Below are 19,730 nucleotides of genomic sequence, written 5' to 3' on the forward strand. Positions count from 1 at the left end.
CGCTCAGAGTGATGCATTGCAAAGTTCTCTTTTGTTCCTCAGACAGCTTCCCACTCCCCAGCTTTCTGCCTTCTTGGGTGGCACGGAGAAACATGCCGCTCCCTCAGCAATTAGGATGGTGCAGCCTTCGGTTTTCATTGGCTGCTATTTTTCACATGTGCTCTAAAAAAGGTATTTGCCTTTTTTTTTCCCACAGGGTGGTTTGGTTTATGTTTATGCATGAGTTTTGTACTTAGCCACATATGCTGAGCTAAAAAAGTTAACTCGATGGTTGTCACTCCCCACTTGAAGCACCGCAAGTATTGCTAGATTTGGAATATCTGAAAGCAGGGTACATCTGAAATAAATTTGTGTGTATAAAGAAAGACAATAAATGGATGCAGGAGGACAACAGCACTGCTTATTCAAAATTTCTTTTTTTTTTTCCTGTGACTCAAATGTTGAAAACTTCTAACACTTTTTCTTAAACCTTGAGGGGATGTGAGAGGTGTATTTCCCACTCTACAATAACCAAGGACTATAAAATATTTATTGGCGAGTTGGAAAATCATTCTTCAGTCCATTACCTGACTCACTAGGAGCAAAATAAATGCTTAACCTTCATAAAAATGCCAACACTAAATTTACGAAAAAATGTTGCCTTACAGATACCAACCCAAAATGCTGAATTAGCAGAGAGGAAAAAGTTTTCACAACAATCTTACACATGTTATGAAAACCACCTGGCATGTATGAAGTCGAGGTTCAGTTCCAGTTTTGAATTAGAATGATGAAATTTGTCTCTTTTTCTGCCAAATCTTGTAACAGTGCATATAAATTACTCTTTGAAATTAGTTCAGATCAATGACATTTACTTACTAAGGTGTACAGGCCACAGAAAAAGAATTCAAGTTGTTCTGTTCTAGAAACCTCTTAGCCTGTGCAGTACAACGTCCACCTGAACTTTCAAAGACTAAGTCATTATCCCAAACTTGCTCAGTTCTGCAACACATCTGTCTCTGCTTCTCTGCCATTATGAGCAGAAACTCCATCTTGAATGTGAGAAACTTTCACTATTGCTATTTGATATATACTAATAGTTTTCCACAGAAGAATCTTTGCATTCATTAAATAAAATTTGCCTATATTAAGAAAAGAAATTGTGGAAAAAGTCATTTGTTCTTTATGTAGAATAACTATAAAAGAGCCAAGAATATACAAAAGGTGGTTTTAAGCCAGATCTAACTCTTGAGATAGTGATTATTTTGTCCTATTTACTAGCATGAAATCCACAAAACTTTTAATGCATAGTACCAAATTACATGTTTCACATACTAGAGGAACCACTAAAGATGTAAGGAGCAGCTACTATCTCTGTTATCAAAACCACAACACCATAAAATCAAGAACACTACTTGATCTTATCACCCCCATGCCAGTGTTCCCTGCCAAGCCTCTCTTCTTACCTCTGTCATTTCATTTCTGAATCTTTAAATGATTTACGTAAAGAGAAGTAGCTTCAAGGAAATGCTCTGAAAGTTTATTCCCACGTGCAAGGCTTGTCATAACCTGGCCATTAGCACTATGACAGGAGATTGAAGTGAGCTAACATTCAGGAAAAAATTGGAAAAGCATCCAGACATCCCACTGGTATTACGGATGAAGGGAAAGGGTCGGAGACAAGTATCACATCCTGTTCTGGCCGTGTTCTGCAGCAAACATGACAGCTGCCATGCTGTGTTTGTGAAGAGCTGTGCCCCTGTCGTGGTGTGTTCTACATGCTCTGACTGCACCTCCAGGATCCCATCCCTCGGGGGAAGCCCGTGCAGGACATGCAGGATTGTTGATTCTAGTGATGCTCGAGTGGGAGACAGCAGGGTCTCAGCTGGGCATTGGATTCCCCAGGCTCAGATATTTCTGAGATACTAGCTTTACATCTTGTGCAGGGAGAAAAAAAGTGTGAGTTTGTGCTGCCTTACAGATTAAAGCCAAAATACTTAACTTTGCACTTAACTTCCCCCATCAATCCAGATGGGGGCCTTGAGAAGCTAAATGCAGCTACTAAGAACATGCATTTAATACAAGTAATAACTGTGCTACAGAGGGTAAATGACAGCTTGCTTGGAAGGCAAAAAGAAATTAGGAGATCTGTAAGGGATGCTTGTTTAAAGCACTGCTCCATGCTGACTCCTCCAGGGAAATGTGGGAGAGGTTGAGGATGGAATAGAGCAAGTCAGGGACTGTAATCTCCAGAGCTGCACCCTCTGGGAGAAGGAGGAGGAATGGGGAAGGGTATGAAAGAAACTTACATTTTTCTTGTCTCCATTTCTTCTCTTTATTTCAAGTTTCACAGGAGTGTAGCTGCACAGTGCCACCTTTGTATCACGGCTGTCATCATGCAATAATGTTTGCTGAAGGAGAAATGTCCTTTTTGAAATTCCAGGGATTTCAGTGGTCTGTGTTTCAATGATAAAACACACTGCAAATTGTTTTCACTATTTTCACATAACATACACCTGTCCTGTAAACAGAAATCCCAGACTGCTGGTGCACTTTTTGAATTTGGAACAAAAAGTTGCCTTCTTACCCTGGAATCATTACATTTTTCTCCACTTCTCTTTTAAAATATAAACCTTCCAGGAAAAATTGACTTTTACACCAGATACTCAGCCATTTGTCAGAGCTAAACAAACCATGTGAAAAGGCTGGAACTGAGATTTGATTGTGCTGCTGGAAGAGAAAGCATTTCACAGCCAAAATTTTGTTTTTATCTTGAGGGCTAATTACATCAAGAGTTTGTCATTAAGACACAACATGGAACTTCGGAAATCTTACTCTATGGTCAAGCATTAAAAAAAAAAAAAAAAATCTATGCCCTTGACAGCAGCCAACTCATCACAGAGTTTTTTTCTTAGGGGTAATATTTCTCCTGCCTTGGTCAGTGTCACAGATATCCACAAAGTACTTCTCTCATTTGAAATGAGCAATAGAAACCATTCCCTAGCTGTATCATCTCCAATTTCCTTGTTCAGCTGGTGAAGCAGCCTGGAGGTTTAGCAGCTCCCACATCAGGAATCTCTCCCACATTTTCTACCAGCTGGATGAGTTCCTTGAGGAACAGGCATTAGAAACATGCAAAGTCACCATAGATTGAGGTGTTTCAGTGACTGTACATTGTTGATTTAACATTTGAGTTGGAATATTTACAGTGTAGGAAATAAAACCCTGAGGCTCTCTATTCACTAGCCACAAAAATTATTTCACACAAGAAAGCCTGCTGTAGCAGAAACTCCTGCTGCTAAAGCTGACCTGAATGATGGTACTTAAAATACTTGGGGTTTTTCTTCAGCTGAAGCCACACAGGCCAAGTATGAAATAGCAATTCATTCCTTTTCTGTGTGTCATCCACTGCTAACATATCAGTGCAACAACTTCCTTCATTATGCATGAAGTGAAAAGTCTCTCCATACATTTTGGTGTCATCACGTTCTATTTTATTGCTGGTGGATTTGTACTATACCACAGCAAAATCAATAAATGCAATGATGAAATAATGCATCACCACCTGGGTGTTCAAAACCATTTTATAGCAGATTTACTGCCTAGATCCTGGATTGAGGAATTCTGCTGAAATATCCAACCATAATGTAGGTATTATTACACGTGACAATTACAGGCATATATTATACATTAATTACACACTATATATAATATATTATACATTAATTATACTTTATATAGGCAGATTTTTTTTTATTTACGTAAAGACAAAGATTTTTTCCATATTTTCATGATTCAAAAAATTACTCCATTGATGACCCAAGCTTTGTCTGTCTGCTCAACAAACAGACCTTACCCATGAAGAAAAATTTATACATATGACCAAGCAGGAAGAATATTTTAATTAATTTTGGTCTTAATATCCTTAGCCTTAGGATCAGTATACCAATTAAAACTATTTCAAATATTATTTTCTCTTACTGTACCCTCCAAAGGGGCCCAGAATTACTTTAATAACTAACATGAAGAAGCCCTAATAAGATTTTAACATAAAGTTATTAACAATTTGTTTGTGGTTTTTCCTTTTAGAAATTATCGCAGTCAAGTTTCTACCTGAGATGGGTATTAAGGAAAAAACACAGCCTGATTTTTTGACAGGGCTATTTCATTAACTGGAACCATTGAGCTAATTACAGTAAGATTTGGGGCATTCTTTCTTTTATCCTGGATGATTTCCATTATTTTAAAGGGAAATAAAGCCCATTGGGTGTTAAACTCTATTTGCTTTGATGCAATTTTTTTACAAAGGAAATAAAATACATTTTCTAGCCTCTATTTTACTTTCACATAATATAATGCTTTTTGTGTTGTGTTTTTAAAGACATGAAAAAGTACAGATCATGTTAATTTTTATGAATATTTGAAAAGGAATATTTAAATGAAAATGGAAATGGTATAAATGATAGCATGCAATCCTAAAAACCTTTGATCAAATGAGAAAGAGAGGCCCCACTGAGATTATCTTTTGCAAAACTATTAAATTTTTTTTCTAATTACATTTATTCAGTAGTTCTAGTTCAAGTAAAAGTACTTGTTCAAATTCAACCAGATTTGACTACAGATAACTTAAAGAAAAACAATATTCAGGGACTACGTTAACAAAAGCCATAAACATTACCCTAAAAGCAGGGAGTTTGCACCCTATATTTCAAGTAAAAACACAAAATTATTTTTAAACACTTATTTGAATCATTATATTCCAGAGAATATCTTTTATAAAGGCATTGTAAAGCACACACTTCTTTAACACTAAATGTTTATTTTATCTTTGGAAAATACTTAGGTTATTGCAAACTCATTCTTTCTTAATGGTCCAAGGATTCAATTTGAAAAAAATTGCAAATACTTAACTGTTCAAAGCATAAACCTCTCAAGTGGTACACTTAGAAACATTTTGTATGTAAATTCAGATAACTGGCAATAACATCTTAATACTGGTGCTATGAAAACAAAATATTTTATATTCCAGTATGTAGGACCGGGGCTGCATTACAACTGGTTATGCATTTAAAAAAAACCATTTAAGTATAAAGTATTTATCTTAATTATGAAGTTCATTAGGTATTTAGAAATGTGTAAGTAGCTTAGTGCAAAAGCAAAAAGAACAGAAGACAATGATCGAAAAATTATGAAGGAACAAAAGGGCTTCCTGAATGACTACATGAAGTTTATAACTCACTTTATAAATTAAGTTCAAAAAGGCTGTTTTCAGATCAGGTAAACTTTTTTAATTAACAGAAATTTACTTGAGTTTTGACAAATACTAAAAGCTCTCCTCAGCAAATGTATCTAACAAGGCTATAAAACAAACTAAATATTAGAGATGTTTCTACAGTTCCCTCCCCAAAAAGAAAAGGAATACTAATGTTTTGCCTCTTCATGAACTAAGGATGCTTCTAATACCATATCCCACACTTACAGTTTATTGCATTGTCCCTTTCCTTTTTTTTTTTTCAATAGTTTTCTCCTTTCAAACCTAATGAGAAACATTTTCTTGGTGACCCTTTGCAAGTATGTATTAAATAAGTGATTCTGGTTTCAATTATTTCATTTTTCTTGGTCTGCTTTCTTTAGTTCAGTAAGGAGAGAGGAGTATAACTGGTTTTCTGGACTAAACCAGTGCCATTTTATGTAAAACCAATGTCCTTCCCACCCAATAACCTTAACATTGTACACAATAAGGGAATCTCAAGGGCTCAATGGCAATAACCTCCAAATCTGATCCAAACGTTTCTAAGAATTTTCTTAAAAACCATACCAGAGTTATGCAACTGCAAATTAAAAATGCTGCAGAAAAGCACAACTTATTCTAAGTCATCACACGAGGTCAATATTCACAGAATTAAAATGTCTCTAATGTTCAGGATTAGCTCTGAAGAAATAAGTTTCAGATTTCACTCCTTACCAGTAACAAAATCACCTGGGCTACAGAATCTACCAGTGAAACAAAAATTACTAAAGCATAGCTAAAGGAAAGGAATGTCTTTCATTCTCATAATAGAAAGAAATTGAATAGAAAATTTAAATTCTGTTGTGATTAGAAATTTAAGACGATAATTTTGTTTTACAGTACAGTGTCAAATTACAAACCTTCCAGTTAGGTTATGCTGGCAGGGAGGTAGGAATTAATTTTGGTAAACAGAGAGAAATAGTTGAACTTAATTACATTTCAAGGCTATTTTCTACTCCATAATTGCTTGTTGCAAGAATACACCTTTAATGACTTCTTTTAATTAACTGGTCTAAATACTTTATTTGGTTACATGGACTTGATAAGATGGCTCACTAGTCTACCTATACATTTCCTGGGCTTTTCATTATAAATTGGAGAGAATTCTCCAACCATTAAACAAAGCTCTTTTGCCCATGAATAACTTGTACTAAATTGTCTGAGGCATAAGAAGACAGGATGCATTGATTTCAGAGAAAAATTTTCTTTACATTTAATTTACTTACAGAGGAGATACTTGACTCACTGTATTCCTGCCCTTAAAGATGATATATCCATGTTGATAAAGACAAATACAGTTAGGTAAAGCAACCAGCATTTATTCCTTGTGCTCCCCATTGCTCTCACTTTTCCCTCTTTTTTTGGAAGTCATTACAACTATTTCCCTTGCCTTCAATCAGATTGTTCCCTAAGACAGCAAACATTACTTTGATGTGAATAAAATACTGAGAGGCATCCTTGGTGGGACTAAAGGACATTGTTGTAGAAGTTGGCCATGTGTATTTCCTGGTTCTTTAGGACCATGCAGATTAGCATTGTCAGAGGAAATTTCAAAAAACTTGGAAAGTTTTGGAATCCTTTGGAAAACTTTGGGGAAAAAACCTGCCTGTGATAGATTTCACAATGTATCCATAACCTCCTTATTTTTTCCCTGCTGCAATGCAAAACATGAGTAAGCCAATGTTTTATTAAGTTCTCAAAGAAGAATCTTCCCATCAGGTTCAGTGAATTTCATGTCACTTGCAGGAGGCAGAGTTGATGATGGAAAAACGCAATGTGTTTGCTACTACTGTAGAAAACATTCACGGAAAAGTTCTATTCGGTCTTTTCAGATAAAAGAGGAGTCAAATCAACACCCTAAGAAGAAAAGATTGTACTGTGCTCTACTGCCATAGTTCACCCAGGATGATCCTATAGGAGGCAGTTTTTCACAGGGATGCTGATTTTTGGTAGCAAAACTTTCACCAAACCTTCACTAGCCTTTTCCTGATAAGAACATGTAAAATCTCAATAATATTTGTTCTCAACAAGTTAGGTAGTGTGGTGGTTGACTGGATTAGTATTTCTGAGAAAAGATTACTTTCGTACCTCAGTAAACTGCATTGTTGGAATTTTACTTTACTTATTTTATAAAGTCCCAATATAGCTAATGCTGAACAAGGCTCAAGGACTTGGTCTTGAGAAAAGAATGAGGTCTTCAGCTCCTTCATTAGTGTAAAAGAGCAAGGCTTGCTGATTCTAAAATGGTAAAATTAACTTGGAAAATGTCATTTGCACCAGATCTGGGTCACCCCATCCTGTGGCTCTGTTCCAAAATATTTCTCCTATCTGTTCCAAAATATTTCTCCTACCTGGTCCAATACCCAACTTTTCTTCATCTTAAATTTTTACAGAGGTCAAACTATAATACACAAATACAACATATACTAGATATATATTACCAAAAGCATATACCACAAAAAAAGCCCTTAACCAATTAACTAAACAAAAAAAGCAAAAAATAAAAAACACAAAAAAACAACCCAACAAACAAACAAAAAAAACCACCCAAAAAAAAAACCCCACACCAAACTCAGTTCTCAATGCTTGCTTGCCACTCCGTAGAAAAATCCCAGGAATTACTCTTAGTGATACTATAAATTTATTGAAAACCAAGTTTAATTTCCTGTTTGTCAGAGGTCACTAAATTTAGTGTTTACTGCTTGAAAAATCTCCCATGAAAAAAAAAAAAGAAACCCCAAAATTCAAATCCCATGGTAAATAAGGTAAATGAATAAATAAAATCAGCTTAGTTTTGTGGTAAAGACTCAAAAATAAAACTAGTGGTAAATAGAAAACCTTATGTTGGGAAAAGGTAAAGAGGGAAATAAGCTCAAAACTTTTTTGAGCAAAAAAGCTGTTAGAAAACATAACAAATAATGTAAAAAAAATCAGTACTTTTCCAGTAACAAATGTTGAACTGCTTTCTTTTAAAAAAGCATGTTGAAATAACACAACCTAGAGAAAAACCATCTTTTTGCAGTCATTCGTGATTTTATGCCAATTCTTGTCTTAATCATCCCTGTGAAGAAATCTTTTCATCCCCTGCTTGCCAAGAAGTGTTCCCAGATTTCTAATGATCGGTCCCAAAACTATCTTTATTTTTGAAGCAGAAAAAATGGAAACTAATATGACATCATGTCTCCATGCCAAGGCTCTATGATAGAATTATAATACTGTTATTTTCTGTGCTATTTGTTTAAACATTCTGATGTTAATGTATATTTTTTCTGATTTATGTGATAGCATCACCATATATAAAGGAGAGCTTTTAACCAAAGTAAATGCAATAATTAGCTTATCTGTTTGCTGTTTATTGGTTTTGAACCCTCAGTGTCCTTAAGCTATTTTTATAATACAAAAACTTGTATGATGAGATGAAATTAGTACTGCTGTTGGGTATTTTCATGCTTGTATCAAAATCCAATTGAAAATTATTTTTAGTGAATATTTCAGTCATGTTTGTCAGTGATTCTTCAGTATACAAAATTTCTTCTAATTTCACTTAGCTAAAATTTTATCACATTTTCTAGCCATTGTATTATAGAACATCTAAAATATATTAAATGACATCAAGTTTTAAATATTGGGCAATTTTCCATCATCATGCCATATTTAAAAAAAAACAAAACCACACACAAAAACTTGCCCCAACAAAACCAACCCACTTTTTTATTACTTCACTTTATATATTGCAGTAGTTTCTCTGGTCTTAAGCATCTGTTAACTCTTATTTCAAAAATACAGGCCACATTTCACACCTACATATTTTATCACCTATTAATGTCACAGTGATATAGTCACAATACAGCACATTGAAAACTGCCTTTGGAGGAAAAAAATTTAAGTTCCTGTGATAGATTGTTTTGGGGAGGATTTTTCCAGGGCCTTTCATCCATGCCAATTACTGTTAATACTTTTGAATGCACAAATTACTTCTTTGTTGACATAACCACAATATTGAGGTATGATGAGGGTACCTCTACACTTTTAGATAGAAATAGTGATTAGATAGAAATAAAATTGCCTTGGATAAAACTAAACCAAGTTTCCTTTTGCTAGTAAGTAATTCAATGCCTCGATTAGGGCTAAATAGCCTGAAGTTACCCAAGCACAAAGCATGGCAATTAATTAGAAATATTGATTATATAGCCAATCTCTTTAGATATGAGGGAAATCTTTTATTCTGGTACAAAGTTTTGAGAAGTCTCTTGAAAAGGTAGGTTGAAACATCATGTCTTGCATGGTCAAGACTCAGATGTGTGAGTTCTGTGCCCTATATTTCAGAAAATGAAAGTATTTTAATTGCTCTAATGGTTTTGTCTAATTGTTCCAATTGGTTTTTACTTGGATACCATCAGACAGACAATTCCTGACCCAGACCAGGGATGCTTTGCTTGCCAATTTTGCAAACAGCTGCCAGTGCTAGAATAGGAGTCATCCAAAAATCTACAGCAAGATATTTGGGAAAAAAAAAACCCCAAACTTAAAAGTTATTTCCTCCTGCTTTAGTATGTTGACAGAAGGCTCAAGCCTGATGCTCTCATAACACCACAACTGCATGGCCAGAGGGGAGAAGTGAGGAGCAGAATCCTTCCTTGCAGCAGCTGTTAGCCACCAGCTTAGCTGGTGACATCCAACAGCACCACAAATTAATTCCAATAATGAATCATTTTGCCTTTCAGATTGATTTTCCATCGCTTCCATCTGGAAAACCCTTTATTTTATGCAAAACAGGTGTTAAACTCCACCAAATGTAATCATACTTGTGCTGTTACACTCACTATGAAATGAAATGAGCACCTACACAGGACACAAGGAAGTGGAGATTTAAATTCATTTAAATGAAATGTATGTGAACAGAACATATCCTGCATTCGTGTCTGCAGCTCATCTCTACAAAACACCAAACTCTTTCAAATGTGCCAAAGTTAATATTTTTTTTCACTCCTGTCAACATCTTGTAAAATAAAGCTCTCCTCAAAAAATGCAAGCAGTTCTTAAATATTTACTGCAATATGCTGTCATATGTAGGAGCCCAGTCTTGACCTACTGTTAACTGACTCTTGATAATGATTATTGCTTCAGTCCTGCCTTGTTGCAATTATTGAGGATGACAATTTTTTAAGGATTGTTTAGACAGAAGGCATTGAACTGGACTTGTCCATTGTTTGACAAAAACAGACACACATTGCTTTCTTGCTGAGACTAAAAACTACTGCACTAACTTTATCATTAACACTGTGACCTCATTTGTTACACCCAATTGCAAATTTTTTTTGCCTCATATTTTCTCCAACACTTATATTCCATATCAGAGGAATGAAATAAAAATGAGTAAAAAAAAGTGATGAATTAAAAGCTAGAAAGGAATAGCTCAATGAAGGCTCAGAAAAAAAAGTATGTTTTCTGTTGATATTTTCTGGTTAAATGGCCATTTTGCTTTAAAACTCAATTTTTCTTCATTCACTGAGCTGACAATTCACTGCTGGAGCTTATATAATGGGCAAGTCCTGCATTTACAGCCAAAGAACTTGAGGTTCTTGCTTTGATGACACCAGAACTCAGTTAGGATACACTGTTGAGCCTATGACGCTCTAATACATTTTTCCAAATAATATGTTTTGCTATGTTCCTGTTTGGTTTATTTTCTTTACTTGACTTGAGTATATTTTTGAACTAAGATACCAAAAATATGTGCAGCAACACAACATGGAAAGGAAATAGTGAAATATATATTAAAGACTGTTCTAATTTATACCTGAAGTCCCATATTTAAGTGTTACCTCCCATTCCAAACAAAATATTGTACAGGCAATGTGGCTGATAGACATTGCTAAAATTAAAAGAATATTTTAAGAGAAAAGAAAGAAACAACCAAACAAAAAAAGAACCCAGGGCAAAACAAACAAGACCCTACACACATTATTCAGTGCAACGCTGTGAATAACAAGTATATTTGAAAAAGAAAATGACTCTTTTGATTATTGGTAATTTGAAAATTAAATATGATGTGGATGTTGTGAAATACAAATTCGTATACATTGTCAGCTCTGACTGTAATTTAGCATTCAAAATAGATTGTACTTCATTGGTCTGTAATAAAAAGTCAATTCTATACTGTGTTCACTTCAGGGTCTGTTGTTCTGCAATGTGAGTCTTGTTTCTAAGTTCCATACAAACATGCTGGGCTATGGGATGGAGTTATACCATCATATGGTACATCATATTTATCATATGTACCATCATAAAGATGATGGACAGAGTGATGAAGGGGAACTTGTGGGCTTAGAAAGCATGGAAATTCCGGGAATTATACACATGAACAGGCATCTTGGATTAAATATAGGGAGTGAGAGGAAACTGCTTCATACAAGCACAGAGGTTGAGCTATGAGAGCTGTTAAATCCTGTTCTGTGAGAACTATCAGCAAATCCTGTCACAGCCCTCTTCTGCCACCCCTTCCCTTCACAAGAGAGAAGCTGCTCTGGCAGTGATGCTCCCCCTGCACAGCCACAACCACCAACCCCATTTAGATATTTAGATCTACAAGGCAGAGATGCAGCACACAACAAATTTACTCCAAGGACACATTTAGCCCTTGTTTTCAGAGACTCCCCAAGCAACACAATGCTATTTTCAGGATATTGTCAAACACTGGTACAAAGTTTGTTGATTTTCATGTTCCATGTAGCATAAAGGATGTTTCTCAGAAGAGACTTTCCTCTCTGGTAGTTGAGCTGTTATCTGTCATAACAAGGCTGAAATACAAGTCTGGATACTACACTTCTCTCCAGCATTGCACAAAACACACTCAAGGTTCATGCATACCCATCTGTGGCTGATTCCAGACCAGATGCCCTGATTCTTCTTGGATATATTACTGTAGCTTTTCCCACATGCAATTGTGTGGAAGTTCATTGCATGCAGGAAATGGAAACAGCAGTAGGAATTAGATCTAATCTTAGTACAGCCCCTGAAATGTAAAATGCATTTCTACTTCTGTAACATTGTCTAAAGACACAGACACATCTGAGAATGGAAATAAACTCCAAAAAAAGAACAGGAAAAGAGATTGAGTCAATCCTCAGTTATCTTTTTATAATAACTGTTAGGAGAAATGATTTTCCAGAACATCCATATGAAATGTGTGAAAGAACATGATACATTTCTAAAGTCTTATGGACTACAACATTTTATGGCAGATTTATTGTACCCAACAGCACTTATTTTGGACTGTGAATTAGTTTGTATGGTGAACCTATTCAAGAAAGTCTATTAGTTTTAATACATGAAAAAAACATAGGCTGTTGAACGTCTGGGAAACCATATTCTGCAAACCAAATATTTTGAAAATGGGTTAAATTTAAAAGGGGATAACTACCTTAACGCAATTTAAAAACCTTGAAAAAAATCACAACCAAAAAAATGGTTGGCAAAAGTTATAATACATTCTTTAAATGCATAAACAGTTCAATAATGAGTAGAATCAATCCAGCAATTTTGTCTTCATAAATAGTGGTGGTGAAGGTGACAAGAAAAGATTACATCCAGCTTAGATATTTAAATGGACATTTAAAACATGGAGTGTGTGTCACACTGGTGACTCATGAAAAAAACGCCTTGCATACACTCCAAAGCTGTTTTCTTCCACAAAAAGTATAAAGTGATTAGCACTTTGAAAGGCTTGGGAATGGTCATAAATACTTGCTGAGGAAAAATAGTGGATGACCATGAGCTTTTTACTCCAGTAAAGAGTCATGCCAAGAATCTGCAGATATTAGGATTAGGCACATATAACTTACGTTGAAATAGTTATTCATCAGAAAAAGCTGCTACGCAATATTACAGATTTTCCCTGTTGTGATGACTTCCAATCAAGTAAAGAAGTCCTTCTAGAAAAGCTGGGTGTGCTGTGTACAAGATAGTAAATCTAATATTGTGGCAATTACATAAAAAACAGATGGCTTTATCCTGCAGTCACCCTAATTATCTCATAAACCTATACATACCCCTTATTTTTTATGAATTCAAAACAGAAAGAACAAAATTATGAGGGAATACTTTCACTGATATTGATAAAACAGTGGTATCTGGTTAATTAATATCATTAAAATTCCTTCTTTGACTAATTGCTCTTCCTATTAGAGTAAAAGACACAGTAAGACACACTAAGTGCAACTGTTCAGTTACATTTCCTAGTTTAAATTTATTTTCATTTGCTTTGGACAAGCTAACGCAAATAAAAGAGATTAAAACTAGAGCTGCTGTCTCCTTAGCTCTGTATTTCATCTGAAATCATATTTTATAGCAGCTTGCCACAACAGGTCTAATCCAGCTCTATGTAGATGTTTCAGGCAGACTACGTACTTTTCACAGACCAAAATAACTGATGTTGTTAAAATTTCCACCTTCTAAAACAATATTTCTCTTTCTGCATTCTAATACTTTCAAAAAAATTAGAGATCGCAAATATTGCTTCTCTGAATAAAGGGGATTTAATGACTACCAAAAAAGAATATTTCAGTCCTCAATTAAAAGGATGATTGCTCCAATCTCCTCTGACAGCATGTATCATAATTCTGCTAAAACCCTGCATGATTTACACACAGTTTGTCACTAAACCTGCCTTTGGCTTTCATTTCTTCCTATATCTTCTGCCAGTCACCACAATTTAAATTGATCAGCCAGAAGATTTTTTTTTTTTTTAATGGCAGCAGGATAGGAAGGTTAATGACACATGGAGTTTTATTGTCTCAGGTACTGGGCCAGGTACAGAGCCTGAGTCCTGAAAGCTCATAAGCCCATGCTTGAATCCCCTCCTGTGCAGAACATTAAGCAAATGCCTTAAGAGTTGTTCTGACTGGGGATGTTTCCACATGTCAGTGCTCAGGCCATTTACTGCACAGGGAAGGGTGTTATCCACAAGGGAAAACCTTAGACATGTCATGTTAACTCAGAAATACAGTATGACTGGAAAGAAGACTCCGTGTGCTCTACAAGCAACAGCTGAATGGTGTGGAGCTCCTAAAAAGTAAAGAACCTCAAATGGGATATTTTTACTGATGTTTTTAGAAAGTTCCCATGCTACCAGTTTGTTTGAATGTGTATAAGTAGGATTTTTTAAAATTTGATTATCTAACTGGATTTCAAATTGAACTGTTCTAGTTAAAGGACTAGCAAAATACATAACCACAGCCTTTCTCTCTTAGGTTGGCTATTTTGCCAAAAGTCAATTCCAACAAGATGAATTAAGGCTAAATCAAGAAACTCCCCTGATTACTGGGATATAATTTCCAACCCTACTGAATATTTTGGTTTTTTCGAATAAAAATACTACTTCTGTGTGCTCACAGTTTCATGGGAGCAGACTTGTATGACATCCCACACTAGGGTCACACTGCATGAAAGGAGTTGGTTTTCAGACACTATTTACTGAGGAAATTTTACTAATTAATACACAATATTACTACAGTTATTAAAGCCTAGAATCAATTCTTTGTTCTGCAACCAGCAGAAAAAACACTTGTCAATTTTCTTACAATAAATAATGGATAATTACTAAAGCAGGCTGAATTTCACCTTTACTATGTTGTTCTATTAGGCACTGAGCTTCAATGGTATTCTTCATATAGCAAGAAGATATACAATTTTAGAGCTAGATCTATTTAATCTTTTTAAAAACTGAATAATCCTTTAAGTAGACTAAATTATTTGTTATGTGTCTACAATCCAGTAAAGATACTTGAAAACTCTATTCTTCAATATTTATCAAGATTACATTCACTGGGACTCTCAACCTTTTCTCAGGTTTTGGGAAAGATATAAAGGTTTTTTAAAAAGTTACCTAAAGGTCTGGAGTTCATCTATATTGCATTTATTAATACCTAATGCTTACAAATAAATTTGTTAATACTAGTCAGAGATGCTTTTACTTTTTAATTAATAGACAAGCTCTTGCATCTCCATCCCAGTTATACATTACTTGTTCTCCATTTTGAATGCCAGGTATCTGTCTGGTCTTCTATAACCTCTAAAATGACGGTGATTCAAAATTATTCAGGTTTTCCAGTAGCACCATTGCTCCATTGCTCTTTTGCTGGGAGGGTTTGGGCCTTGCTCTTCCTATAGTTCTCATCAGAGGAGGGGGGGGGGGAGGGGAAAATCTTTTGGCTGTGTAAACACCCAATTCAGAAGAAATCTCACATGCATGCTCAAATTCCCCTGTTCAGGGCAGTGATCTTTCACAAACTATCTAATTTCAGCGTTATCTGACTCAATAGATACACAAGTGCTCTCCTGGTCAAAGAGACTTGTCTGATCTGGCATTATATGGGACTGACATGCTGTCCGTATCCAAAGCTCATGATGGATTATCTGTCATCATTAATTTCCTGAGGGCCAGACTTAGAATCAGACTTTTCATGTGGTGCTATTCTTAAATCACCTAACTCAAGAAAATGGAGAATAATTTTGATAATGTACAAGAACAGAAAGACCAATTCCAGTTTTCAGTGTCTGAAGTCATTGGATGCATGGGTGTAAGTTTGTGCAGCATTTATATTAGAAATGTCTGTGTAGGAATCCTGTTATTACTTAACACCCACATAACTTGTAAACTAATAACAGGATTTGTGTTTTCTTCGGCACACTGTTCAGAAAATTTACCCTACATCCTCCACTTTACCCTTTAAAGATTTAATCAAGCATCTGTCATTTCATATCCTTCTCAAAACCCTCTATTTTGCTGCAAAGAGTCCAGATTATTGCATGATTATTAGGAGGAACAAGTTGCATCTCAGATTAGTTTGCCTCAACATGAATAATCTCTTACCAAAAATCTGAAAATACAATAAATGTATTGCATTTTGCACATATATGCTTAAGGGGGTAGGTGAAAAGGAGAGAAGAGATTAAAAAAAAATAAAAACCTTTTTTCTACAACTCATTATGCTTTTTACCTGTGTATGTAATGAGCATCATCAGAAGCTGGATTAAATTTTTTTCCCTAGTTGGTAAATCTGGGTTTGCTAAATCATATGACAAAACATGATCTAGATGAGTCATGTGAAGTTATTTTCTTGCATAATCTAGAGGCTTCTCATGCCTCCCTTCCAAGATATTCCCCACTTTTTCACATGGCAAGAATGCCTGGGTTCGCATAGCTGCACAGCCTCCTGTTCCTATCCTGCTGGATGTTTCCATGAATCCTCTCAGCACAAATTTCCAGTGTTCTCAAAACCAAAGTCATGTAAGAAAGGGCTTCCACTTCTCTACACACCATGGAGAGGATGTGGGAAAATTATCTGCTGAAAACCATGATGATAATTTAGAAGTCAATGAGACTTGAGGAGAAGCAGCTGTACTACTACGGTGGGTGACAGGATCCAGAGAGATGAGCAAACACCTGCTACCCACCTCGCAAGATATTGTTAGATTAATTAGTCAGTGTTGAAAAGCACTTGAAAATCTAGGGAAAAAAGGGCAAGTATTATTAATTTTTATTGTAATTACCATAATTATCTCTATTATTGTTATGCGAAATGCACTGTGTGAGAAGGCACAAGATTACAACAAGTGCTTTTCATAGAAGATAGAAAATATTGGTTTCAAAATTCCCTAAATTATAGCCATGTCTAAGCTGTCAATTTGGCTGATGTCTCATTTTAATCTTTGGTCCCACTTCTCTGATACTCTCAGGCATCATAGTTGGCTCCTGGGCTGGTGCTTGAAGCAAGCCTTGTGAAAAAAAAAAAAAAGTCTTCTGAAAAGAAACATTGCCAAGATGGAGGTTAACTCAGGGTTTGCTCCATGCAGCCAATGTGTCTATGACCATTACCCTTTGGGACATTGCCTGAAATTGAGTGTTGTCACAGACACCCAGAGGGGACATTCCCTGAAACACTGCCAGCCATGTCAACTCCAACCTCAGAAATCCCTGATGAAAAACTCATTCGTGACAACTGCCAGCCAGGGGTCTGGAGCAGCTTGGCATACACAGCCAGAGCAGGGCCTTGGGGACAACCACAGGAAAGCTTTTGTGGCCAATTCTCAGCTTCCCTCACATCTGACTGAGGCCAGAGAGCAAGGAGGAAAGGGACAGGGGGCACTGAGTGTGATTAGGGGCAGACAAGGTGTGACAGGGAGCAGGGTGAAACAAGCAGGGCACAGGTGACACAAAGGGACAGCTTCTGTGCTTGGCAGCCTCCCATCACCACTCACCTGACTGCAGCCAGACAGGTCTGCGTGACAAAAACTGCTCCTTGGCCAGGAGCAGAAACAGAAAGGGAGACTGATAAATCACAGCCACACACTTTTATGGACATGGAGAACAGACAAAAACCTACAAACAGGGCAAGAACATAAGCTGCCAGGCATGCCCTCTGCATAGGTCAGAGAACAAGGGCTACTTGCGCAGTGACACTCTGCTACTCAGATAAAACAAAAAAGCCTTCACTGAATTTTGAAATGAAGGACTACAGCTGCCTGAGACTGTGCTGTTTGGTTTTACAGAGCACCATTCTGTTAAAAAAAAACAATCACAACCCTAACATCTGCCTCACATGTCCTTCACTCTCTCTATTTCCTCCTGGATCATGCATAATCCACTACAGGCTGACCAAGGTATCACTTTCTGGCATCTCTTCTATTCCTTGTAAACAACTCACTGAGGTTCAGGTACAGCTCTGTGGCTATCCCACTCTGTGGGTTTTTCCTCTCAGAGTTGAGAATAGTTGAAGCACAGTCATGGAAGAATGTCTCATTTTCCAAATTGGCGGGAAAAACAGGATTTGAAGCACCCAAGTGTCAAACACAGAGCCAGGACAGACAGTTACTCCATCCATGACTCCTCCACAGCAGTCTCTGACTTCTTACTTGATATCAAGGGAGACCTGTTAGCTGGGATATTTGAGCTCTATATAGGGGATGCCAGTGGGAATGTAAATCCCACGGATGACCACAGTTCCCCAAAGCCCTGAAAGGCATCTGGAGAAATTGCTGATGAAGTCAACTCATAGGTCAGGCAGTCTGGTGGAGCCTTTCTGACCTCTGCTCTGATCACACCTGTGGAGAAATGACTTCACAGCAGCCAGCAAAAGCTGTGGCTGACCAGAATCAGAGGTTCAGCAGTGACCCTTTGTCCAGCAGTGACCCTTTGTCTAGCTGTCACCAGAGCCTAAGAGGAGACACTCAGCCTTGATTGTGATGCTGATCCTGACACAGAGTCTCAAATGTGATCCTCAGCACTTAAAAATGCACACACAGCCTCATTCTGCCTAGGGTTTATGCCCCAAGGTCTTGTGAGCAGGATTCCCTGCATTTTGGAAGGTCTCCAGAGCAGAGGAGGGAGCAGCACACACCAGATTCTCTGACAGATCCTGACAAGGCAGAGTGGGAGGAGGAAGAGCATGTCCAGCATGGTGGGGCTGTTATCCCACACAGGAACATCCCTAGGATGCACAGGGCTGTGGAGCAGGGGCTGAGCCAGGCAGCATTAAGGAGAGGAGGAGAGGCCACAGGATTTGTGCTGAGCAGTGTGAATAAAAGCTGCTTCATATCTATCACTAAGGCCAGGGAAACCTCTTATGTATAAATCCAATCCCCTTAAATATCACTGTTTTGCTCCCAATATAATGCCTTTGCTCTCTCAAATTTTAATACTATTTGATAAAGTTATCAAACAATCAAGCCTTTCCAATTGGCTAGCATAACATAACTTCATAACTCATGCACATGATTTTCTAGCAATCATAAATTAGTGTTTCAGGAAAAGGATTATTCATTTTCTAAAAAATGCCACAAAAATAGCTCTTCTCTGCAGAGGTCTGTTACTGGGCTAGTTAATCAAAAATCAACATACATATGAATATATATCAATTTATTGTGGGAGAATCTAGCACAGTTATGTCCATCAAAATGTTCAGTACCCACTGTACCTAGATGAAGTGATTGTTACAGCCTACCTGACATTTCCTCCCCCAAATGAATAACAGATGCATCTAGCAAGTTCTCCAAATTATTTTTTTAAATTTACCTCATTGCCTTTCACTATATATGAAATAGCTTAACCTCATCTTATATGAACCATGACAGTTTAACTACTATTTAATAACTAGGGTAAACCAAACATTTTGAGATATTTTTGTTGTTTTTTTTAAACGAGTAGCTGGTCAGGTTTACCAGCAGGCTAGTCAAGGATAATCCTCACTAGCAGGCTTCCCACACACTCTCTGCCCTGGGGACTGTGATCATCACAATGTCACTGTGCCAGGGTTTTACAGTAGGATTGCCTCCTGCCTGATCAAGCCTTCATTTTTTGCTCCTGTCCAAAGATCGTGACAGAACTATAAAAACTTACTTAGGAGCCAAACAACAGCATAATATTTAGGCCTGAAACACACAGATGCAAAATTCACTGTTG

General features: G+C 36.7%; 1 long non-coding RNA gene across 1 annotated transcript in view; it reads right to left on the minus strand.

The window, feature by feature from the left end:
* Positions 1-19,730, minus strand: part of LOC146445516 (uncharacterized) — a 56,529-nt gene that overhangs the window by 19,397 nt on the left and 17,402 nt on the right. The window contains exon 2 of the long non-coding RNA XR_014852537.1: positions 2,289-2,390. This is a non-coding gene — a long non-coding RNA (uncharacterized LOC146445516). The remainder of the gene's footprint in view (positions 1-2,288; positions 2,391-19,730) is intronic.

This window comes from Lichenostomus cassidix, chromosome 1 (assembly GCF_008360975.1).
Source record: "Lichenostomus cassidix isolate B80296 chromosome 1, HeHo_3.0, whole genome shotgun sequence".
Classification (NCBI taxonomy): domain Eukaryota; kingdom Metazoa; phylum Chordata; class Aves; order Passeriformes; family Meliphagidae; genus Lichenostomus; species Lichenostomus cassidix.